Source organism: Vipera berus (genome assembly GCF_964194415.1).
Source record: "Vipera berus genome assembly, chromosome: 7".
Lineage (NCBI taxonomy): Eukaryota > Metazoa > Chordata > Lepidosauria > Squamata > Viperidae > Vipera > Vipera berus.
In genome coordinates, this window is record NC_138209.1 from 16,616,558 (window position 1) to 16,643,981 (window position 27,424).

At 38.7% G+C, this 27,424-nt stretch overlaps 1 protein-coding gene across 2 annotated transcripts in view; it reads left to right on the top strand.

The window, feature by feature from the left end:
* Positions 1-27,424, top strand: part of GRID2 (glutamate ionotropic receptor delta type subunit 2) — a 1,115,417-nt gene that overhangs the window by 879,265 nt on the left and 208,728 nt on the right. The gene's annotated exons all lie outside the window — the stretch shown is intronic.

The following is a 27,424-nucleotide window of genomic DNA, read 5'->3' on the forward strand; positions in this document are numbered from 1 at the left end:
CAAACCTCCCCAAACTTCGGCAGGTCTCCGGACGGCGGCGGCTTGGGAGAGGTGCGCGCGATCCTGGAAGCACCGAAGCAAGTCCTCGGTAAGCTCCGGGCGGTCACTTGCTTCGCGTCTCCTGAGGGAAGGGGGGGCGACTGGAGCGGGCGTGTTTCCTCGCCTGCTGGGCACCGCGATTTGCCCGGGGAACGCGCAGGCCCCGAATGGCAGCGTGGAGCGAGGAAGCGGACAGCCAGGGCTTCCCCGAGAGCCGCGGCCACACAGGGTATTCCTGTGTATTCAGGCTTGCAAAATGGCAGATCGAGCCTCTGCTGGCGGCAGAGGCTTGCAGAACGGCGGATCGGCTTATACTCGAGTCAACAACTTTTTTCAGTTTTTGGGGGTGAAATTGGGGGTCTCGGCTTATACTCGAGTCGGCTTATACTCAAGTATATACGGTAGTTTATTTCTGAGATGATTATCTGGCTACACAACAGTTAAATCATGACGCATGGCGTGTTATAATTCTTGGAAAGAAAGTTCAACCATTAAGGATGTTAAATAAATTACAGATAAAATTACCTTCTTGGGGGGGGGTTCCTCCCTGAAATAGGAAGACATGACTTTGCATGCTTCTTGCAAGGGAAACAAGTAATTTTGCAAAAGCCAGGCAGGAGTCTGTCCATTTTTACTGTGAATTATTTTTCTCATTTTCCCCAGCTTTTTTCTTCTGCAGAGGGAATAAAAGAAAAAGTGATAGCTGTATTGCAGGAATCGTGATTTATTATATTCTTTGTTCTCCACATCCAGATGGAGTCTACTCTTTAAACTCAATTAATATTAAAACATGTACCATATTGGTATAAAAAAGAAAGGACAATTTTGGATGTCCTTGTCAATCCAACCTTATAACTAATTAGCAGAAATCAAGAACAATCAGGTGTTTTATCAACTGATAACATGTCATACTTCTGCCAGCAAGAAAAGGAATAACTACAAGAGCTCCCCCCTTTCCATACACATATGGCAAGAATTCTACAGATGTTTATTCAACGCCCCCCCAAACAGATCACTGGAAAGCACCCCTGTTGTGCAGATTCAGATTCCAAGCTCGGTTGGCAACAGTCACTGGGTAATTGAATCCAACGGACACACAAAATCCAGAAAAGCAGTCCAAGAGTCAAGCAAGCTGCCAGAAATTTGATGAAAATTTCAAACTTTCCTTAGTGCCCAGCTTTAGCTTCAGTTACTCCTTAATACTAGGATTTTGCACTAGAATGGCACAGTAGTATGCCATTAAGAAAAGGTTTGAGGATTAGTTCCATAGAATTCTGTTTTCATTTCTTTATAAAACAGTATTGCATTAATTATTTGTAGACTAAGCCACTTATGTGCATTTTTACAGCTTTGATAAATATGGGACTGGGCTCTTAATTTATGTCATAATGGTAGTCATTTTAAAGCAGGATCCACAAAGGCAATTTATTTAGTTGCTAACAAATAAAGATGGATCACCTTGTCCCTTAGGTATCTGCCTAGTAATTAAGATGAAGAGCAAATGTGTGCTTAAAGATACTAAACATTTATGTGTATGTATTTATTTTAATATATTAGAATATTAGATTATAATATATATCCCACCCAACATCCTTAAAATTTTAGACAGACTATAGTATATAAAATCTATAAAACAATCATATGAAATAAAAATTAATAGCATTTTAATGCCAGTTACCAGGATATGATAGTCAATGGCATAAAGACAGAATGTGCTGTCAGGTTATGGCTATTAAGACATAAATTGTGATGGAATGTTGTCTAGATCCTCAGGAGAGGGGGAGTGCATTGCAGAATAGCAAAAGACAACAGTTTATGTGGAAGAAAGAAAGTCAAGATGGCCCCTCCTTAGTACATGTTTAATGGTGCAAGAAGCCTTCTTCAGTTTGGCAAGTTTTCTGCCTATAGGTGACGAACAATAAAATAAACTTCTCAGTTTATTTCACTTGGTTTTTGGAGCCTGACAGAAATGCATGGGGGGGGAGAAGTAAAATTTTCGATTGTTTAAGCAGCAACAGCCATATTGGCACTCCAAAGTTAGTGTGTCCTGACAGAGAAGGTATTTTTCTACGTCTCCACTCAGTGACATGGATAGTATACAATAACTAAATAAATAAAAATGATGTATATCTTTCAGCTGTAGGATGCCACATAATAGGTACATAACTGGGAGAGAGATAATGGTTAAGCTGCAGCTTCTGTTTAATTTTCAGCAATAGCTCCACATAATGTGCCCTGCAATACCAACCATTTTTTTATCATAGAATGGATATTGTGCTTAAATTGTTCCTGCTCATGAAGGACCACAGCAGGTGGAGCAGCTATAGTTGGCCAAATATATATTCTGAGCCACCAAAGTTACTTAAGCCTCCAATGATAAGTGTAGACATAAAACTAAGTGAACACTTCTTCAGGCAGGAGTGGGGTTTATCCAGTTTGTAGACCTGTAAGTTGTTAATTTGATCAAGATTTGTCTCAAATTATTAGTGATCATTCAGCCCAATACTGGTCCAATCATTTTACCCAGGACAGTAATTACAAAGTAATGACAGAGTTGAGTATCATTCATACGAAGATGACATTCAAACTTCAATCACCTGATAGCCTTATTTGGTGGACCCAGCCTTGCATGTAAAAATGAAACTATTGAAGAACTTGGCCTTCTACTTCAGTTTTGCTTAAATGATTCAACAGGCTCCCGTGTCCAGGAAAATTATCCTCCCATCCCACAACAAGTCATCTTTCAGGGCAATCAAAGAATGTTGGACATGAAAGTTGTTGTGCTGATTGATGACCTTCTTTCCATCTTATTGCTCATAGAAGAATAATTCACAAAGTTCCTTAGTTCCTCATAGATCTTATCTTTAAGACAGTCTATCTGTCTATTTTAAGGCACAGACTAGAGTATGCATCCTGATGTTACAGGGGATTTTCTACTTGCTGAATGCACTCTGTCAAACCCTTGATCTGAACAGTCAAGATAAAAAAGGGCAAGTCTGCATGGACCAAATCAGATAAAAAGCAAGTGGTTTGTTCATATTCTCTGAAAAAAAAGGCAGCTATCAACTTCAGGGTTTACTGCAAAGGAGCTGCTGCAAAACCATTCTGTTGGATGGATCCTTGGCCTAAATATTAGTGGAGATAAAACATTTGGCCTTCTTCGATGTCATATAGTAACCACAACATGATGTTAAAGTAAACCAAGGCCCAGAAGCATTCCAATAACTTTTCTAAGATGCTTCAGCAACCCTAACTAATGTGCCATTGGGGAACTTGGAGAACGATACATCAACTATGTGTCTGTCCTGTCTTTCTTTTCCAATACCAGCTATATGCCTTCAATGTTGTCATCATAGCAGATACGTTTTCTTGCAGGAGATAACAATGATTCTCTCCTGAATTAATGAAGAACTCTGTATCTATTCTAGGTGGACAAAACTGGTAAGATCAACTCCATTTAGTCCACTCACCTATTCAGTCATTCACTGTTCAACAATATAAAAGAAATGGTGAATTGATATGGGAGGGAGGGAGGGAGGAAGGATAGTCTCAAAAACAAAAGAATAACAATTATGAAATTTCTATTGGCAAATGAATAGAATCGAGATATTTGTACTGTCCACTAATGTACTGTTTGTCTTAGCTTTTCAGTAGACTTAGGGTGCTGGGTTATTATTTTCTTTCAGTTATTATTTTGTTCCATTACTATTTTCCTGAGTTGCTTTTCCACTTTTAATTTCTGCGGTTTTAACTTTTGAATAGGTAGTATTGTATAGCTTTTTTTCTGCATTGGGTTAAACATTATAAAGCAAACAAACAAATGCCATTGTTTGAAAATCTTTAATTTTCAGAGATATTCATTTTTATATAACAATAATGTTTTGGCAACAGGAAGGTAGCTTTTGCGGAATGTATTTGTGCCTTTTTTTTTAGTTTGTCCATGGAAAAACAGTAGGAAAATAGGGCTTCAAAATTTACTTCTTTGCTGTCAAAGTTTTATAGCCTGCTCTTAGGGAAGGTTTTTAGATCATAAAAAGATGGTTCAGAGACTACATACAGGATATTGGTTGTAATGTTTTCGTGGTTGGTTGTTTTTTTTTACAAACTTAAGAACTCCTTGATGGAAAGGATAGATCCTAGTTTAAATAATTAAATAATTGCATAGTTTTCTTTATGGTCCTATACTCATGATTATGTCTTTATAGGTTTTGTAGAAGGTTGACAAGAAGATTAAAAGACTGATGTTTTCTACTTTCTGCATGGAGAGAGTTGAAGTGAAAGTTAAAGTATTTGGATTACATGTTGCTTGTTCTAAAAAAAATTGGTGGTCTTTTACTCTTAACACATCATTTGGCTGCTTGTGTTTTAAACAATTTTAAAAATTATGTGACAATATCCTCCAGTTAGAATACAGGTAGTCCTCAAGTTAAGAAACATTCATTTTGTGACCATTGAAAGTTACAACAACAAATTGGCTTATAATAGATTTCACACTTACAATCATTGCGGCATCCCCATTGTCATGGGATCTAAATTCAGGCCCTCAGCAACTGGCATGCATTTATGACAGTTTCACTGTCCCAGGGTCATGTAATCACCATTTGTAATGTTCCCAGCCAGTTTCTGACAATCAAAGTAAATGGGGAAAGTCAGATTCACTTAACGACTGCACGATTCATTTAACAATTGCAGTGATTCACTTAACAACTATGGCACAAAAGGCCATAAAATGGGGCAAAATTCACTTAAACTGCCTTGCTTAGCAATGAAAATTTGGGGTTCAAATGTGGTTCAAGGACATAATATCTGAATGCCTCCAAAGGTTAATGGCATGTGGGTCCAGCTATCTAAGGAGCACATTGTCCCAATGGGATTGGCTCCTCCCACTGGTTCCAGTGGAAAAGGCTTGGTTCAGACCCAAACTGTTAAGGATTTTCAACTGGTGAGGGCAAAGAGAAAATCCACTATGGCCCCTTTTCCTGTAGAACTTTTAACCTTCGGAGCTCAGATCTGCTCCACTTTCCTGGCCTTCAGGAAGGGCTTCAAAACTTTGTTTTGCCAGTTGGAGGTACTTTTTTATGGAGGAGGTTGATGGGACAAGAAGGACACCTTACCCTGTCCTATTGGTTCTAATTTTTATATAAATCATTCCATTCTGATCTTTTTTTATATTTATCTTTTTATTGTTTGCAAGCCGGCCAGAGTTGAAGTATCGATGAGGTGGATGGCATATAAATTTAACAAATAAATAAAGGACTCTGTTTTAAAATAATCATCTAATGGGCCTTGGCTGAGAGAACCAATAAATCTTAACAGACTAGCTACATGTGCAACATTATGGCTTCAATGAAATCAGTAAAACTCCATTGTAGCTTGCACTTGTAACAAAAGAGCAGGGCTGGCTATTTTCTGTCCTTATATTTTATTACAAAAGAGCAATAAGAGATTCAGCAAGGGACTTGCTATGGGGTGATTATGGTTTCTTTTTTCCCCTACTTAAAGCCACTCATCCCTCAATCTTGCTCCTTATATTCCCACCCAAGGCTTGCAATAATCTCCAGAAACACACCGCCTAGAGAGTACAGTTGCTTAATAAACTACTCTGTCTTACTTATCTTTCTTTTGGCATATCCCTGCTGGCAGAAAGCTATTATCCTGTGAGAATATTCTTTTCTATTGACATTTATTCTTAATTAACCATGCAGAGTCTCCTTAGGTTTGTAATATTCCAGGAGAAAATTTGTGTGACCAAAAAAATGTTTTGAATGGAAGCCATCATCGTTGGCTTTACAAAACTTGCTGCCCAGCTGTATTGTTTTGTATGAGTGGAAATGGGTAGACATAGAATTAATCCAAAGCATAATAGATGTTAAGACTTCAAAAAATGGTTTTATACTCATCCTCGAACAGTTGTATTGGATTCAGTAACCAACAAATAGGGGAATGTACATATAAAAATTTCAAGGAAAGACATTCAGTTTACTAAGGAAATCTACCTCTGGTGATACACGATACAGGTAGTCCTTGATTTATTACCAGTTTGAAGTTACAACAGACCCTGAAAAAGGGACTGATGATCAGTTTTGAAAATCTGATGTCTTCCCCCTTCCCGCAGTCCCATGACTGCATTTTGGGTGCTCAGTAACTGGCCTACATTAATGGCTGTTTGCAGCATTACGTGATCATAGTGTTTATTTCCTGTTTCTGGTTTAAAAAAAGGCACAATACTGAACAATGAGAATGCTTTACAATCACTATGTTTGCTTACTGACCACCTCAAAAAGAGGTCATAAAATCAGGCACATCCATGTGATGAAAATATAAGAAGATTTAGCCATATATGGCTAAAACATATGAAGAACATTGCAGGAATTAGGTATGTCTAGTCTACTAAAAAGAAGGACTAGGGGAGACATGATAGCAGTCTTCCAAAATTTGAGGAGCAGCCACAAAGAAGAGGGGGCCAATCTATTTTCCAGAGCACCAGTAGCCAGGACAACGGATGGAAACTAATCAAGGAGAGAAGCAACTTAGAACTAAGGAGAAATTTCCTAACAATGAGAACAATTAACCAGTGGAACGTGTTGCCTTCAAAAGTTATGGGTGCTCCATCTCTGGAGGTTTTTAAGAAGAGATTGGAATGGTATAGGATCTCCTGTTTGAGAAAAGAGTTGGAAAAAGTTGGGAAGGACTCCAAGGACCTTTCCAACTCTGTTATTCTACTGTGATTGACTTTACAATCACCATGACTTAAGACTGAAATTGTGTTTAGTTATCATCATAAGTTGAGGACCACTTATACTCTAAAGTTGTAGGTATAGTAATGCTAATTGCTGACAACATAAGACTTTTTCATTTTAAAAAGTGGCTTAGATTTTCAGCTGCAGAACCATCTGGGTTATTAGTTCAAATTAATTTCTGAGTATCGTTCACAATGTTGAGAATCTTAACACAATGTGAACAGTGGACAGCTTCGCTGGAAAAACCCCTTTTCAGGAGAGGGGAAGATATTTTGAATTTATGGTGCAATCAGTTAATAGATCAATTAAGATCTCATCGTTAAAAACAAAAAAATGCTTCTTTATATTTCTGCTTCACACAAATGCTAAGAAATAATGTGATTAATTCAAGGTTAATGTGTGTGGAAACCTAACAATTGTGGCTTTTCAATAAATTATAGCTAAACAAACCATGGCCTACCAAGAGTCCAATTGATTTTATACACATGTAGTCAGGGCTTTTTTTCTAAAAAAAAAGAAAAAGGTGCCGGAACTCTCATCTTGTTAATCTTTTATTTATATAATTTTATTTATATATTTATTTATATAATTAAACAATTATATATTCAATTCTTAACATACATTTAATTTATTGTATTTAAGGCAAATGTTCATAGAAAATTCCAAACATTTGTCCAATTCTCGTCTGGCAAATCTTCTTGACTCCTTTCCTTGCTCTTAGTATCTATGGCTGAATGTCGTCCTCTGAGTAACCACAGATCAACATACTTTGAAGGATCGAAAAGTCTCAGAGGTGGTCCGACAAGTATGATGAACAAAAGTGCTGAAATTGTCTTAGTCTTTAACGAAGCTCTTGTTGGGGTGGCAATTAGATTCACCTGTGAAAACCCACATTCACATTCACTTGAAGAAATAGGAATGGTATTCAGTGTATCAAATGCAACAGTTTTTCTGGATATGTCTTTTCGAGAAAGTATTCACGGAATCCACGAATCATTTCTCTTTCATTTAGTTGCAGTCTGATTGATAAGTTCCTAATTTCCACTTCTCCAAATGTCAGTTGAGTATTAAGATCTTCAGGCCAATGTTTTTGATCAAGTACACGAGACCAATATGCCAACTCATCGTCTTTGCTATCAAGTAATCTTTTTTCAATTGACTCTTTCAATTTTGTATAAAATATACTTGGGTCAATGGGAGGATCGTTTTTTGAATCTCTTTTGTGAAGTAAAACTCCACGAAAGTGAAGATCACACAGCAGCAACAGCACATTTATAATAGGGCCCAAAGTTCTGTCTTCTTTCTTCAAAAACTTGTACCAGTATTTTTATTTTCTTATTTGCCTTATACAAGTCGATGTTGCGGTCCTGTAGATCCAAACTTAAATCTTGGAGAGCGTCACACATCAATCCTAGGTCCAATAAAAGTTCTGTAGATGTTATTTTTCTTTTCAAGCCATCATAAGTGCATTTATCATTTTTATCTCTTGTAGAATCATGCATTGCTTGTTTAAAATGATACACAAGGGATTCAAAATTATTCCATATAGCCAAAACTGTACGCAAACTAGATGACACCCATCAGCTACTTAAAATTCTTCCAATTTTCAGCAGCTCAGTCCCCAGTAATTCTGCACGTGAATGCAACTCTCTGCTATTCTTTGGTGAAGCATGGTATGTGACATACAGCTTATCAATAAATGATTGGAATCTATTTATTCCTGAAGTTTCCTTGGCAGCATCACCTACTGATAATTTTAGTCTGTGATTAGCACAATGCCAAACTATAATAGAAGGAAAACGTTCTGACAGCAATTTTTTCACTCCACTTTTACATCCCATCATCACAGCGGCGCCATCGCATGCCAGAGAAATCAAATATTTTTTCAAATAATCTTCTGTCATCCCCTAAGAGTAAAGACATTGGAGTAAGGAATCAAATATTCCTTCTGCTGCTTCTTTTTCAAGTTCTACCAAGTCCAAAAACAAATTTACTGGTGAATTCATTCCCATACCTGCGATACAGCATCGAACAAATACTATGAGGGTAGTTTTTTTGCTTATTGTGGTTGATTCATCAATTATCAATGAAATTATATTATTGGATCAAACAATTTCTTTAACCACAGTTTTCCTCATTTCTTCACTTATATGATTAACAATATATAATCTTAAAGGGCTTGCCATTGTGATAGAAGATTGCTACCACTGCTCCAGGGTTTGGCTAACTTAAATATGCGTAGCATAATTAGATTTATTATTGCTGCTAAAGCTATGGATTACAGATTCACATTTCCCATTGATTGTCTTCTGTCCATGGGAGGGAAGCTTGGTAGATTCTAAATTTCATAATTTTAGTTATTCCTTTGTGGCAGGGTATATATGAGAACAAGCTGAAAAGGTCTTTAAAAACATGTTTCTCACATATTTATATTTTTGAATCATAAATATTAAATCTTTTTTCTTTCCAATGATCCAAACTAATGCTTTAGAAATATAATTTCCAGTTTTAGCTACAGTAAACAAGCAAATTACACTAAAGCTAAATTTAATGTTACTTGTTAAAAATATTTACTATATTTCAGAATTAGTATTCTTTCAGTCACAATCTTATTCCCATTCAATTTGGCTGATTTTAAAATGTGATGTAAAATCATAAGCACATAAAAAGAAAACAGCAGAAACAGCTGCAAATTAACTCAACAGTTCTATGCTTAGCAACATTTCCATTTAATCAAAGTCCTTGCTCTTTCCAAATCTATTTCAAGGTTTACTTTCTATATACACAAACAATGGGAAATGAGTTTCTGGGCTGGTTCAAATTTTTTACACATTCCAAAAATTTCAGGTAATGTATCTGTTCCATATAAATATAAAAGCATGATAGGCTCTGTATTTGTACAATGGCCGATTATCTCAGTGTGGAGAAACATGGATAACTACAGACAGAAGTTGCAAGCCCTCTCCTTGACTTCAGAGTCATCCAGCATATCAATTTAATAAATAACATTTTTTTTCAAATGCCCCTATCAGGAATTGAATTTGAATGAAGTTTCAGAAAAGCAAATGTTCTGTGCTGGTGGTACTAAGCTCCCAAAGATCTAGCGTGGGATAAATGAATTCTTCCTAATAAAAATAACTTCCTGCCTTTTTCTAATCATCATTTCTTCCCTACAGCAATTTGAAAAGTAAAACAAAGTGAAACAAACCACTACTCCCTCCATGCAAGGAAAATTTCCTTGAGTCATACTTGGATATCCTATTTGCAAATAATATCTTACTTACCTAGTTGAGATGGTGTAGTTGGGGAGCAGGGAGAAGTGCAAAATTCCTCCTTCACTGCAACTTGCCTGTGCAACATTTGCCTGCCAGGTCTTTTGGCAAGCTCAGCAGCAATTCCTATTGGCTTCTAAAAGCCAATAGCATATCTGACTCAGGAATTCTGGGAGTTGAAGTCCATGAGTCATAAAAGAGCAAAGCTTGCAATAAGCTTAAGCCAATAGCAGCACAGCTTGTGCAAAAGCACTTTTTTTGCAAAAAAAAAAGGTGCTGGAACGCCATTCTTAGCCTTCTATGAGAAAAAATACCCTGCATGTAGTCCTCGAGTTACAAATGTAATGGAGCCTGCCCATTCCATTCATAACTTGAGAATTCGTGGGAGTGAATTTCGTACCTTGAACAAGATCACTTCCTGCTCGTTAACATGCACGTGGCTCGTTAAGTGAACATGTGGTGTCTCGGGGTAGGAAAGTCCAAGGGGGGTGTCTAGTGATGGAACAGGCCCCAAGGCCTCCCCGACCGACTAAGATATTTCATGCTTCCTCTCCTTCCTGCCGCACCAGACTCACTTACCTTGAAAAGATCTGTCTCCTCTCTGCCACGGTTTCTGCCTTTGAGGGAGAGGAGAGTGGATGGAAGCTCCTGGGTGTCCGTAATATCGCACAAGTTCAGTCAGAGAATAGGAGCCTGACCTCTTGCGGTGTTTGTCGTGCTCCTACCCCCAACTCCTTTCCACGACTTCTGGAATAATTTTCACCAGGACAAAGACCTTGGGGAGACCGGAAGTTCTGTCTGCATGCAAATGAGCACTTAGAAACGGAGTGAAATGCTCCATATCTTGAGTGCCTCACTGGCAGCCATGTGGAGCTTCCAGACTCTGTCAGGTCTCCGTCTGGGTAAAAACAGTTTGAGTGCCTATGGGGCATTTGGAAATGAAGTATTCATAGGCACTGAAACACTTTTTATCCAAATGGAGACCTGACAGACTGCAAGCACCGCGTGGTTGCCAATGCACGCTTGGAAACGGAGCAGAAGATTCTGTTTCTCAAGCGCCTGATTCCCGGCATATGGAGCTTGCAGTCTCTTGTCAGGTCTCCGTTTGGATAAAAAGTGTTTCAGTGCCTATGAGGTGCTTCAAAACCCAAGCCACTGGCGGTGGCAGCCACCTAAGCAGCCATGATCCCCCCTCTCCCCAGCCAGCCAGCCACCCTGCCTGAACTGCTCCTTGCCTGACTGCCTGGCTCCATCCGAGTGGAAGAAAGTGGAGATGAAGCAGCAGGATTGTTCTGGATATAATTAAAGAAATTGTCTTTCCCACCGTGATCATTTTTTTATATATAAACTCATTCAAGTAACCCCATCATTTTGAATTAGCATCAGAATATGTTATTTTAAAAAATCGAACATACAGACTTGTCAAGATTACATGACTGCCAACATTCGCAGGTATAATTCCAATTTAACTGAGTGGATTAACGAAAGTTAAATGCACAAGCAAAAAGAACAATCCAAACTCATGTATTTTTCCCATCCTAAAATTTAAAATTACCCTCATTTTTAAATATGCACTGAGCACAAGTCTTTGGTTTTTAAAAAAAAAATCAGAGAAAAGAAAACCTTTTCATATGCTGACATTAGAAAAGAAAAAGAGACCACTAGGAATTCACAATCTAAAACTTAACCTTTGGGAAATGAATGACATCGTGGTGAAACCAAAGAAATTCAGACGGAGGTATGGCAACACAACAATTAGCCCGAAAGCTTGGAAGAATAAACTTTTTTATCTCAATGACCAACTCAGATTGGATCCTGGAACATTATTCTGTGACACATTTACTTGCCTTCTTTCGCCCCCCAAAAAACTTCAGTTTGCTGGGTATGGAATTAATTGTAGTAGAAACCTTAAACAGGATGTTTTTCTGACAGCTAACAAAGAAATTACTTAGCCCTCTAACTTCTGGCAAGGTAGAAAAGTTATTGTACGTTGGGAAGACCGTATACCTACTTAAGAAATAGCATGGACCCTTGCTGCAAAGTCCTCCACAAGGGGAAAAGCGAGAAAGTTGTGTGTATATTATTTTACAACCTTCTACCTCTGTGAAGAACTTCGCAATTGCTCTCCTCAGGATATCTTGCAACACTATACATTTGTCCCAACTACAGGGATAGGATTAAGAGCATTACAATAGCATGGCAATCCTTCAGCAGGGGACATATATATAATTCAGCAGGGGACATGTGGGAACAAGTGTTTCTTCATCTGTTATTTCTTTGACCAAGAAAGACCTGCACTAGAATATTAAATGAAAGCAAAGTTTAGGTGACTCTACAGACATCTCAGGTATGAACATAACTTTTGCAGGCATATTGCTCACAAGCTCATTCAGGCCTTTCCAAAGGCAGTTTGGATGAAAAGAGCCTATGATTGTGGAGACTACTCAGGTAGATCACAGACTTACCAGGATTAACATTAGGAACAAATGCTGTTGAAGAAACTACAAAAACAATTGAAGAGCCTCTAAAGCAAAAGTTGAGAGAGATTTATTCTGTGCCTTTTAATCTGAATACTGTACTGAAGTTTCCAATTTTCTCTTAAGCGTTCTTTTACTGCCAAAGAGCCTTTTATCTACCAAACTTATCATCAAGGTACATTTCATTCCATTTACTGGAAGTTTCCTCATGGTTTACTTTATTTTGCAAGGTGGTAGAAAGCGTTGCTATCATTTACTAACGCATATCATGTCTGTACTATCATATAGCCTCCCTGACCATTTCTAATTCAAAAAAAGGCCACGGATGAATGCCTTCGTGGTGTCTTCCCTGCCATGAAACTGAAGCATGAGAAGCCAAGTAGGTTGCAAATTGCCAGAGAAATAAAGGGGAAGTTTTTATAAACAAAACTCAGCATCCTTATAATTCTTCCCTTTGCTGATTTTAATTTAAGCCAAAATCCTTCTCTCTGTAAAATAAAAAAAGAAGTTTATTTTCTATCACATGGAAAGAAAATGGGCTAGGAAAGAAATTGAGAGAAAAATATTTGCAAAAAAAATACAAAATACAGAATAACAGAGTTGGAAGGGACCTTGGAGATCTTCTAGTCCAACCCCCTGTTCAAGCAGGAAACCCTATACCAGACATGTCAAACACAAGGCCCGGGGGCCGGATGCGGCCCGCGAAGTGGTTTCATGTGGCCCACGAAGCCATCCTGGAAACAGTGAGGGAACGGCCCCCATTGCCTTGGCCCTGGCCCAGAGACCCTCCTTCTGCCAGAGACCCCCAGATCTGTCCCACTCCTGCCCAGGCCCCCATAGGCACCCTTGATGAGAACGATGTAGAGCTGGCCATGCCCACCCAGTAGGCCATACACACTCTAGCCACGCCCACCCAGTAGGCCATGCCCACACTGGCCATACCCACCCGGCCCCCTGAGGGCAACCGCAATGCTGATGCGGCCCTCAATGAAATTCAGTTTGACACCCCTGCCCTATACCATTCTAGACAAGTGGCTGTTCAATCTCTTCTTTAAAACCTCCAGAGATGGAGCACCCACAGCTTCTGGAGGCAAGCTATTCCACTGATTAATTTTTCTCACTGACAGAAAATTTCTCCTTAGATATATCTGCTCTTCAGGTTAGACTGCACCTCATTTACATCTTTCCATAGCTATATTGGACAGAGATAATTTAGCAAAATATCAAACCATACTTCAGGTGTTCAATAGATAGTGTCCTTGAGGAAAAAAAATATGTCTAGATGGAGTAGGTTTTGGAAAAGTTTGATATTTTTTTCTTTTGGAAGCCCAGAAGCAATATTCTTCTCATGTCCTAATGGTCATTGATTCTCCTTTTAGATATTGTTTAAATCAGGGGTCTTCAAACTTGGCGCTTTTATGACTTGTGGACTTCAACTCCCAAAATTCCTCAGCCAGCATGCCTGGCTGAGGAATTCTGGGAGTTGAAGGCCACAAGTCATTAAAGCGCCAAGTTTGAAGACCCCTGGTTTAAATCACTTTACAGTGAGGTGGAGAACCAGAAGTCTTCTTGATGTTACAGAATTACAAAACATAACACTATAAGTGGCATACTTTCCTTTGGAGCTTTTCAGTTAGATCTGATTTAAATATTTGTACCTACAGTACAAATATTGTAGGTAGGAATTGTGAGCATCAGGCAGAAGTGGGCACATATCAAATGCTGCAAATAGCACAGCATAGCATAAGTATAAAGCTTCCTGGTAAAATCACAGACCCCATATATTGCAAAGCAGATTGCACACTGTTCAGGCTTAACCAGCCTTAGTGACCAAAAAGCTACAGACATTTTCACTGAGCTAGACATTGCTTGCAAAAGCTTTTATAACAGGTTTTCTTTATAAGATCTTTTCTGTTATCCATCTACATCCACTCCATGTTGCACAGGTTAATCTGTGCAATCTGGGATTGTTTTAGATTTCAGCATTGGCTCTTCTTTCGATATTTATTCTTTCCAACCCAAAGAAAGAAAAAGATGGTGTGATTGTTTTTTTAGCTATCAGTCTCCCTGTTCATTGTCAGAACTGGATCAAACTGGGGCCAAATTTGGCATGGGGGAGAGGATAAATTAAGGTGGAAAGTGGTCTAGATCCAGCTGAGAGATGTGGGAAAAATAAAATTCAGCTGGGGATGCCTAATGCATTGTGGTGTTTGAGAAGACTCTTGAGAATCCTTTGGAAATTAACCCTGACTGTTCTTTGGAAGGACAGATATTGAAGCTGAAGCTCAAATACTTTAGCCGCCTAATGACAAAAGAAGACTCATTGGATAAGACACTGATGTTGGGAAAGATTGAAGGCACAAAGAGAAGTGGGTGGCAGAGGATGAGATGGTTAGATACTGTCATCCATGCAATGAATGTGAATTTGGGTAAACTCCAAAAAGACAGGGGAGGACTGGGGAGCCTGGCAAGTTATGTTCCATGGGTCATGGGGAGTTGGAAACTACTTAGTGATTGAACAACAATGCATCCTTATGTCAAGGAGAGTTGGAATGCTCCTGATCTCTCCATTCTAACCCCACTTCCATCTTCTTTTGGTTATGTGACCCAGATGAGTGTAGTATTGCAGAAAACATATTCTACAGAGTTTCATGACTTCTTCTATGGATAGTCTTGCCATGCATACTCAACCGAACAGGATTTTTTCCAGTTTTATGTTCCAGTCCAAGCATCTTGTCCACTTTTTAAAAAAAAAAGTCCAAGAAAGTGGAGGAGTCTTTAATCCAGAAACTTTTTCCCCAAAACTCAATGCCTGATTTAAGCAGCTTTGATGCTCATCCGACTTGAGTGTAGCTCCTGACATTTGCAAATGTACAGTGTATTTTAATTATACAAATAAGTTTTGGTAAACATAAAATCTACAGCTAATTGCTTTATTTATAACTTTGCTCCTAGATCAACTGTTCAAAAATATGTTTGTCTATGGGGACAGGCAAGGAGATGCAATTTTTTAAATCTGTATTTATTTATTACATTCCTTTCTTACCCTTCAACTAGAATTAATGTTCCAGGTGGCTAATAGCAATAAAATTTTAAATAAAATACAACATTAATGTTGTCACCCAGTTATGAATCCATTTAAAATAAAGAACAAAAAAACAAGCACACCCAGTAATTAAAATCATTTTCCATACGTCTACATGGATAAAAACACTAATAAGAAGACAACCAAGGGGGCGGGGTGTTTTATTATTATTTGGCTAGGTAGGAGATCCAAAAGGGGATTTTCCTCCCTCTCACAGTTGCTCTCCCCCTCCCCCTTCCTCTGCCTTGCTTCTCTCCCTCCTTCGTATTCCCACACGTTATTTCTCTGACATTGTTGGGATAAAAAAAATAAGTCTTCTCTGGACAGACTCATGTGGAAAAATGCTGTGTATAACATACTGTATAGGACAAAATCAGAACCAAAACTATTAGTATGTAGAAATGGGGAGGGATTGTTTGTATCTCCATCTATATCTCTGTGTGTAGGTGTGGTAATATACAGTAGTAACAGATTGAATGATACATATAGTGTTCTGCATATAAAGGCAGTTTATATCAGAACTGAAGTAGAAAAAGCCCTTGAATGTATGAGTTTCGAATCAGAAATGTACAGAATGCAACACTCATTGTTGCAGACGATATAAAACAAGTCATGAATTTCTACTTTCTCTTATTTTCCATTTTGCTGATCTTCACCTCAATGCCACACAAAATGGCAGCTTCTAAGGCTCATTATACGTCTTTCTTTTAGGAGACCCAGAGATCAACTAATGAGGAGAAAACTTTTCTTTTTAAGAACTGCAACCTATAAATATATTGTAGTGGAGCTTGTCTAACTGAAATAATTGGTGCTTTTATTATTCTTCTGCAAATAGTAGCTAGAAATGAACTTGAGCAGGTTGATAAGAGTTGTAATATTTTTGGTGGGGAGGCATTAACTGTGAAAAGAAAAATACTTTTAAAAGTCAAGATAAAATATCCAAATAACACATTTTCTCCAAGTTGTTCCTGCTTACATAAACATGGTAATTGTGAATTTTTATAGGAAATAGTGGTATCTGAAACATGTAGCAAATAGTATACCAGTCTTGATATATTATCAACCAAATAGGTCGGGTTGACAGTTTTCAGTACTGTAGCTAACATGACAGACAATTTTCCTACTTAAGACTTTTGGGTGTTATAATTACAACTCATCTGAAAATCAGCAGGCGGGAAGGCTGCAGTAGATTTTAAAAGGTTAGGAATGTTGAAGAGGTGCTGGAGAGCAGAGTGTTCATCCAAATCTTGCTTGAATAGCTCAGAATTAAAGAAAGTACAGAAAGCTATTGTACTTAAAATGAAGAAGCCTGATGTATAGATAAAATGGGGCAAATAAGAGAAGATTGGTGACTCGTTTTAAAACAACAACATGTCCATTGGCTATATTTTGGGATAAGGGGGCATTTTAAAAGTAGAGCTCTATCATTCCTAACCTTAAAACCATTTAAAAATCACCATCTCCCACCCACCCATCCCTAAGTAAGCACTCCAACCCACTGTATACGTACATTAATTAGGTAAAGGTAAAGGTTCCCCCGCACATGCGTGCTAGTCGTTTCCAACTCTAGGGGCCGGTGCTCATCTCCGTTTCAAAGCCAAAGAGCCAGGGCTTGTCTGAGGATGTCTCCATGGTCATGTGGCCGGCATGACTAGACGCCAAAGGGGCACAGAACGCTGTTACCTTCCCACCGGAGTGGTCCCTATTTTTCTACTTGCATTTTTACGTGCTTTCAAACTGCTAGGTTGGCAGAAGCTGGGACGAGTAACAGGTGCTCACTCTGTTACACGGCACTCGGGATTCGACTTGCCAAACTGCCGACCTTCTGATCGACAAGCTCAGCGTCCTAACCCACTGAGCCACCGCGTCCCTATACATTAATTATAGCATGTTAAATTCCAGATGCTGATGGCCAATAGCTGGAAGCTTGAGACACACATGCTGCCTGATACAATTGTGCTTTGATTGATGTTAGTCTAAACAGGTGCTTTCCAGTCCAATTGCTTGATCTTTCTTTGTTTCTGTTTTTCATTCTTTCTTTTTTCTTTCTGTTTCTTCTTCTTTCCTTTTTCCTTCTTTCCTTCTTTCCTTCCCTTTTTGAGATTTCAAGGTTTTAGTTAAGAAATGTATCTAGTTAAAATGTGTTCAGTTTGTTAATGTTGACCCTGGTATTATTTATGGATATTCTTACTATCTAAAATAAACAGTATGCTGTAGAATGCAAAATTCTTTATGAAACCTTTTCCTCTGTTTGATTTGTGTGCCTAATCTTAGCTAATATTACTTTTTAATTTTTGACTATTAAAATGTTTCAAAATAAGAATACAGTATATTAAAAACCTATACAGTATTACAACTTTACGGGGAAAAATGTCATTTTATTTTGTTCTTGCTCTATTAGTTGTTTCAATATAATAGAGTTAGTAATTTTTGGAACACCAATAAAACAATTGCACAGGTAGTGAAATATATAAATTCTACATATTTTTTCATGAAAGCATTTTGTTATGAACATTTTTCATTCCTATATATTTTCTGTGCTACATTTTGCTGCTACAGCTTTCATTAAAAAAGGCTTTTCTATTTCCCCCTTTTTTAAACACAAACATTTAGAAGGCTAAATCTACCTTCATATTTTATTCCTTCTTGTTCACTTGTACATTGAATTTTCTTTCCTGGTTTTCCATTGTTATTCCAAAGTATTTTCAGCATTACTGGCATGTTGCCTCACCACTATGGAAGATGTTAAATCTCTCAGCTGGAGCTCAATTATAATATTCATTCAATCATTCCTTCCTTCCTTCCTTCATCCATTCATTCATTCATCCATCCATTCATCCATCCATCTCAACTACATGGCTCTGGAAAGCTGATAACATTAAAACAAATACAGATATACCCACAGTAGTTAGAGTATCATAACATGCTCTCAAGTAGCTAAGGAAAAGGTCATGTCACACACCTGGACTCTAGACATGGGCACAGAACCAAGTCTTCAAAGCCTTACAAAAAACCAGCAGTGTAGTGGACAACCTAATCTCAGGAGGGATGATGTTCAGGGATCAGGTGCCGTGATAAAAAGATCTCTTCTTCACAATGCTACCAGATCACATGCCTTTGCCGATGGTATTTACAACAATTGTTCCTTCCAGATTGGATGGAACTAGTAGAATCAACCAGGAGGTAACAGTCTGATAAATAATCCATCCCTGAGTCATGTGAGGCTTTAAAGGTGACTATCAGTACCTTGAGTTATACCCAGAACCAAACTAGTGCCCAATGCAGCTCATGAAGCAGTAGAGTCAATTAACCAGGACCATTAACAGCCCATGCCATGGCATTTTTCAGCACTGAAGCTTCTGAAGGGCAGCCCCACGTAGAGTTGCATTGCAGTAGTCCAAACAATCCCTCATGAGGGCCTGTGAGAAAAGCTTCCCAAATGGTTGCAACTAATGCACAACACAAAGCTATGCAAAGTTCATCCTAGCTATGACTTCCACGTGCTCTTCAGGCAGGAGCCAGGAGTCCAGGAAGCCTTCCATTTTCTACACCGACCCCGTCTGCGGCAGTATTATCCCATCCATAACCAGAGATGGAAAGTCCCCACAGGACATCTAAAGGTAAGTACCAGAGTTAAGGTGCTGGTACTTACCTTTAAAGTCCTACATGGCTTAGGCCCAGGATATCTGCAGGACCGTCTGCTGCCGGGGACGACTTCCCATCGCCCAGTGCGCTCACACAGAGAGGGCCTCCTCAGGGTGCCGTCGGCCAGACAATGTCAGCTGGAGACCCCCAGGGGGAGGGCCTTCTCTGTGGGAGCACCAGCCCTTTGGAACCAACTCCCCCTTGAGCTTCGGATGGCCCCGGACCTCCGGTCCTTTCGCCGCGACCTCAAAACTTTCTTTTTCCATCAGGCTGACCTGGATTGATGATGGGTTTTTAAAAGTTTTAATTTTTAACTGTGTAATTAATATTTGGGGCTGTTATTTAATTTGTTCTTAACTTTTGTACTGTTGTTTTTTATTGCTGTTAGCCGCCCTGAGTCCTCTGGGAGATAGGGCGGCATATAAGTCCCATAAAAATAAATAAATAAATAAATAAATAAATAAATAAATAAATAAATAAATAAATAAATAAATAAAGACTCAAAGCTACTCTGTTTTGCTTGGGTTGAGCTGAAGTCTGTTCTTCCTATCACAGCCTCCAGGAACTGACGTGACACTTCCAGAGAATCCTTCAGACAGTTTGGGGTGGAGATATTGAAATATCACCCCAAACTATTGGATTACCTCACTCAGGAACTTCATGCAAATGTTAAATAGGAGGCACCCCACAAAGTTACTAAAAAAGAATCCAGATGCCTGCCTGTGTGTTTCTTGTAAATATACTGTAAAATCCTTTATTAAATTACATATCACTTACATTATATTATAAGGTAAATAATATGTAATGTAATTGTGTTATATAATTTATATTACATATAAACTTCTACAGTGTGTAGTTCAGGGTTCCTGGCAGACCAATTTAGCAATTAATAAATAAGTCGAAGCCCTGCTATCAAGGTGGATTGGAAAGAACAATATGAAATTATAAAACCAATATAAAATATAACAACAAAATGATCAGCGATATTTTAAATTTAAAAATGTAAGCAGTATCCATTGTTCCATTAAACATGAAATGAAATTGCGGTTTATCCATAGCCCGTCTCTGCTCTTATGTCTCATAGATGAAAATATCTACTATGCAGAAACATTCTAATTTTTATTTATTTATTTTTTTTATTTAAAAAGTTTTACAATACATTTTGACTTTAATCCCCCCTCCCCCACCCCCACCCAACCCTCCCTATCCCTCTCCCCCATTCCCTCCTCCCCCCCCCGACTTCCCAGAGCTAAATACAGGGTATAAAATAAAAAAAACAAACATAAGCACCCCTATGTTATCAGCAATAAACTATTAATTCTATCTCCCTCTAGCTCATGTAAAATGAATACAAACAATATTAATATTACAAATAAAGTAAAAAAGAAAAAGAGAAAAACAGAAAAAAAGCTTTACTCAGAATAGATTTTCTTAATCCCAGTCCTTATTCATATTAATTTCAAAAAAAAAAAACTTTTTCACCTACTATTTACATTCTCCAACCTTCCTCTAATTTCTAGACAAATTCTCAGTTACGCGCCAAAAGCGCCTATCTCTATTAACCTTAAGTATCTCCAACCAAACTAAACCATGATCAAAAATAATTCTTGCATGTATCACGCCAAATGTCTCGCAGTTCCAAATCATCCTTGAGTTCAAATAAAAAGAGTAAAAAAAAAATTTAAGCAGTCTGTAAGACAACTTGTTATTAATTAGGAGCTTGCATACCCATTCTTAGTTCAACACGTACTTTTAGTCCATAACCCTAATATACTTTTCTAACAAACAAATAACATCAATCTTAAATTGTGTTAAATATTTTAAAAAAAAACTTTCTTTCTCCTCTATGATAAATTTAATCCATTGACATTCTAATTTAAAAATTTAATCAACAATCTTGACGCCCCAAAGCTTTTGGAGCACGTCTGTCATGACCCCCAAAACTTCATTGGACCGCACCCCTCCCACAGCTTCACTGTAAGTACACTTTGGAGATTCCATAACTTTCTGCTGGTCTTGCTCTTGCTCTCGTCTCGCTCTTCTTAGGGTGGCACGCGTCATCCTCTGGCCTCCTGCAACATCTGATGAAACTGCATCTTGATCCCCTCCAACACCATTGTCCTCTATCTGTCTATCTGCAACATCTTGAAGCTTTCCCTCGCCGTATCCCTTTACAGCTTCCAAAAATGATACGGGGGTTGCTTTTAACACATTGCTATAAAAATCACGTGCCTGGGCCACAGTAACCAGACGATGTCTTTTACTTTCATGCGTCACCACCAGTCCAACTGGAATCTCCCATCTAAACTTAATATCACATTTCTTAAGTTCCTGTACAAGAAATGCAAAATCTTTCCTTCTCCTTAAAATCTTCGGAGGAATCTCTTTTAAAACCAAAACTTCTTGCTCAGCCACTACCAATTTAGTATCATAAGCAGCTTGAATGACTTCATCTCTAATTACTATCTTTGTAAAATAGACCACCACATCTCTGGGTAACTTCCTCTGTCTTGCAATCCATGAATTTACACGAAAAATTTTGTCCATATTTCCCTCAATTTCAGATGCTGGCTGGCCCAATACCCCTTCCAGAGCCTCAGAAATCAGCTGCTTTAAATCTTCTTTACAATTCTCCTTTAAACCCCTGATTCTAATAGCATACTGCATCTGATGATACTGAACAAGGCTCAATTCTCCGTCCATTTTATCCCTTATATTTTCATTTTCTAATACCTTTGCTTCTAATATAGAGTTCTTTTGACTGAGATCCTTCACTTTTACATCCAGCTGTTGCACACATTCAGCTACAGATTCAATCATAGACAACATGTCCACCCTCATTGCTCTAAACTTCTCTTCCATCTTCTTCTCCAATTTCTCCATTTTCTCCTCCATTTTCTCCTCCAGCTTTTTCAACTTTTCATCCATCATGTCAGACATCAATTGTGAATGCTTTCCAAGAGCATCTTGTAAATCCTTAAGCGTCAATGCCGGAGGAGGTGCAGGAGGAAGCAAAGCTTGCAATGAGGTCTGTTGCACCAGGGAAGACCCCGCACTCCGAAGAGCTTTAGAAGTTTTAGCCGCCATCTTCCCCCACTTTCACTTATTGCGCACTTTCACTTTAAAGCTATAAAATCCATTGAGCTAGAGAGTAAAGATAAGAGTCCACATCACCTTGACCTCCTGTACCGCTCTGCCTGCATCTTGACAATCAAAAGTATTTCCTTTTGGCAGGAGTGGTTGCTAACGCCTGGCTCTGCTCCATAAATCCCGGAGCAGGGGCGCTGCGCAGCTCGGAGCAACCCAGGCTTCGGGGGGGCTCAATCCTTCAGCCGCCCAAACTCTCAGCTCAGGCGGCCCTGGAGAGCTCAACCCCTACCTGGGGCCTCACCCCCTCCTCTTCTCCCGAGGAGGGGGCTTCAAATCCATCTAAACAGCTGATCGGCGCTGTTTACGATGGAAAAACACAGCTGCGGAGCGGGCAGCCCGAAAATGGCTGTCTTCGGCGTCGCGTCGCCACCGGAAGTCAGAAACATTCTAATTTTTAATGGTGATTGAACTCCATCATATAAATGTATGTGCATCACATATACATACACTTCAAGAATCATCCTGTTCTGCTGAATAATCAAAAGGGATAATGTTTTTGGTTAAACAAAAACCCTCTTACTGAAGAAAGTTCTTTGTATATAAGATACTCAGTGCATGTTGTTTTAGGGTTCACGCACATGTACAAATGTATATTATGTCCTTGAATTTTTAGTTTTGTGTAGCAGTTCAGCAGAGGCCCTTGAAATGGATAGGAACGGGGCTGAACATACAGTTCTGTGCCCTATCTGGATACATTCATATGGAAGCCTGCAATGGATGTGTATTCTTATTGGTCTGGGAGTTTTTCTTGCAGTCTAGGACTCTAATGCAGAAAGTTTTAGAATTGCTCCTAATGGGAAAGAAAAGAGGGGCCTCCCAAAAATAAGATGAAAGTCAGAGAACTCTACTCCAGGAGTCCCCACTACCGGGCGATGGCCTATTTGCAAACAGGCCATATGAATAGTGGGCCGGCGCACACACATAGCTCCACTAGCATGAGTAGTGGGTGCCGGCACTCACAGCCCCTCTTGCCTAAGCAAGGGACACCAATGCTGAGCATTGTGAGTGGAGCTGTGCATCTGTGCACACTGGCCCGCCGCTCATGGGTTCTGGTTCCCCCCATGCCCCAGCCAGGCTGCCAAGCTGCTTGCTCCTGATGCTGCAAAAATGGAGCGCTGAGAGCAGAGGCTGAGTGGGACAAGCACCCCCTGCTCAGATTGGCTGACTCACCGAGGCTGCCTGCGCAGGACACCCGATCTGTTTTTGGAGTGTCGGGCAGCCTCAGTATGTCTGAAGGAGCAGAAGGCTGCAGCCCCAAAGGCTTCTCCTCTCCACACTAAAAGCTTTTGCAAATGGACGAAAGGCTTCGGGAAAGCGATCTTGCGCTACTTCTGGCCTTTCACCCCTTTGCAAAAGCTTTTAGTGTGGAGAAGTCTGAAGAAGCCAAGACCGCACCCCAAAGGCTTCTCTTCTCTTTTGCGTGAGGGGAGCTGCACCAAGCTGCAAAGGTTGGGGACTGCTGCTCTACTCTTTATAGTTTTCTCCTTTGGGCAAAGTCGTCAGTGCTTCAAATTTCATATCCACTACAGGACTGCTTCGTTAGAGTAATATGAACATGTACCATTTTTAAAAATAATACCGATGTACAGGTAATCCTTGATTTACAACAGTTCTCTTAGTGATCGTTCAAAGTTACAGTGCACTGAGAAAAATGACTTATGATCATTTTTCCACACAATTGTTGCAGTATCTCCATGGTCATATAATCCAAATTCAGACAGTTGGCATTTGATCCACATTTATTATTTTGCGTCCTTCTGAGGAGCAAAGTCAACAGGGAAGCCAGTTTCACATAACAGTCGTGTTACTAACTTAATGATTGTTGTGATTCACTTAACAACTGTGGCAAGAACGGTCATAAAATGGGCCAACATTCACTTAACAAATGTCTCACTTAACAACAGAAATTTTGGGCTCAATTGTGGTTGTAAGTTGAGGACTACCTGTATAGTAATTGAGAAGTAAAGTCTTTTATGTTCATTGGGACAAGACTGTATCTTTATTGGTTTAAAGGACTGTACAGGCCGCGGTGGCTCAGTGGGTTAGGACGCCGAGCTTGTCAATCAGAAAGTCGGCAGTTTGGCGGGTCGAATCCCAAGTGCCGCGTAACAGAGTGAGTGCCTGTTACTTGTCCCAGCTTCTGCCAACCTAGCAGTTTGAAAGCACGTAAAAATGCAAGTAGAAAAATAGGGACCACTACGGTGGGAAGGTAACAGCATTCCGTGCGCCTTTGGCATCTAGTCATACCGGCCACATGACCACGGAGACGTCCTCGGAAAAGTGCTGGCTCTTCGGCTTTGAAACGGAGATGAGCACCGGCCCCTAGAGTCAGAAACGACTAGCACGCATGTGCGGGGGAACCTTTACCTTTACCTTTTACAGGCCACAAGATTTGTTTATTATTTTTAAAAATAATAAATATATCCATTTAAATGTTCAAGAGAAAGGTGAGCATATTATGGTACTACCACACCTCCAGTTCATGGGTTTTTTTAGGAAAGTGCTGAAGATGAGAAACATAGCTGTAGATCTATTTAAAAACTCTAGTCATCCTTTCAGAAACCAAAAAGGGCCTTCAGTTTTTAATTTTGCCTACCATGATAGCCTCATGATATCATCTACTGAGCCATCAGAGGGTTTTTTATAATAATAATAATAATAATAATTTTATTTATATACCGCCCTTCTCCCGAAGGACTCAGGGCGGTGAACAGGGCAAACATATAAAAATACAAAGATACAAAAGTTAAAAAAGAATTAAACATAATGTTTACAGGTGCAGCACTCCTCTCTGTCTAAAAATGATTACCTTTTTTCTGTTCTTGAAGAATTGATCTCACAGTTCTTGGAACGATAGATGGTTATTAAATCCTTATAGAAAAGAATGCTTGTAGCTCAGCGTTGAACTGTGGGGTCCTTGGTGCTCTCTGAACTTAATGGTTTTCTTGCAGACATTTCATTACCATTTTGTGTTTTGTTAAAAATAAAATGTATTGTAAAACTTTTCAATAAAAAAGATAGTAATTTTGATCCTAAATCTTATTTAATAGTGTGTTTTGTTTTTAAAGACAAAACTTACATGCATCAAAGACATTTATCATTAACTCAGCATTTGCAGGAGAATAGGGTGGACATAGCAGTCTTTATTAAAAATTTTATTAGGCAATTGTTTCTTAATATACACCTAGTAATCAAATGGTTATAATCAAGAAAGTGGTAAGGACTGTGCTTAATGGGATCTTCATAATAAAATAATTGATTTAGCATTGATGGAGACAAAAAACCCTGGAATCCATAGACACATTCTTTCATAGTTAGCAATGCTTCCAGCTTCCAGACTTTTATGAGTGAAAATTGGATATGTATTGAGGAGCCAAATGGTTGCCTACAGGTAGAGCTCTCGTCTTACAATCAGGAGGCTCTGGGTTCAATCCTAAGTAACGGCAGATATTTCTCTCTCTGGACGCAAGAGAAAATATCTGCTGCAAATTCCATGTAGGCATCAGGAAGAGCATCCAGCCAGTAAACGCTGAGCTCCATTCAGTTGCCCTGACTCCACCCCGATGCAAGGGATTATAGAGTCATTAAAAAGAAAAAATGGATATTATTGGGAATTAAATTCAAAATACTGTAGTTTGTCCCCTGCACTGCCGTCATGAGGAAAAATAAAATAAAAAACCTTCAGTCGGGATAAGGTAAGTTGAAACCTCTTTGGTTCATATACATATCCAGGCACATATCCTACAGGCAATTGCTGTCTGTTTTATACATGAAATAGCACGTATTGGTGGAAACCATATATGATTAATGTCATTTTATTTATTTAGGAGGCCTCTTGCCCTACCTCCCATTCTCTGACCATTTTCTTTAGCCCTGTATTGTATTAAATGAGAAAGAAGCTGACTGTGCTAGATACAGTTTCAAAGTAGATGGGTAGGTGGGTGTTTAATGCAGTTTACTGTCAATATTTGTTCTTTGTCTAGTTTATAACCAGCAAAGTAGGTGAACAATGGATTCAGATACAACTGACATAGAGAGGAAAGATAATTGGGGGGAAAAATTGCAGTATCATGTCTTTTTGGTCACAGATTTCAGATTCATGCCCATCATACTGTTACTTTTCTGACTTTCAGAATGGCTTTTATATTAATGTCTGAAAACTTTAACAATTTTTCCCTAAGTTAAAATATATATTACAACTCCAGAATGGGTTAATGAAATGTATTCTTTCATCATTCTGTCACTTCCATCTATTCTTTTGGTATTTCTGCTGTGTTCTCAAAACCCAGACTATTTAAATAAGCTATTTTTCTGTCTCTATATTTATCAACCAAATTATTCATGTTCACTGAATGAACAAACCCACCATAACAGGTGGCAGGGAGGGAGGGTTAAAATGCAAATGTATGTATTTAAATCCAGATTTTAAAATTTTATAAAGGTATTATTTGAATGACTACTTTGCTTAATAATTGGTTAGACTTTTCAATTGATTTTATTTTATCAATTAACTTAACCAAAGGGAAAAAACCTTGGATCTTAATGGCTGAATATAAATTAATACCTCCCTCTTTCTCTTTTCTCCCTCCGATGTCTTTGTGTGTGTGTGTGTGTGTGTGTTAAGTGTGTGCATTATTGCATTTAGAAACTATGCTTTTGTCTAAAACAATCATATGGTGTGTTTATATATAGATGTGTTGACACCAGATAACTTTTTGAAAAATACCTGTATTTCCAGAGAGTTTAATTAAAATCAATAGCAAAAAAATTGCAAAGTAATAGAAATACTTCTGGAGTAATGCTCTTTATGTTAGATATTGAGCCAGGTTTTCTTGATATATAGCAGAAATCTGTTTAAGAGGATCCTCTTACTAGGTATCATGTAATAGTGTCTTTTATTCTTTTGATGGCTTTCATCTATAGATGTCAATTGTGGACTCCAACCTGGAACTCCAATATAAACTATGCTGTTTTATATGAGCATGTCCTTAAGAATAAAGAGATTTTCTTCTGCAA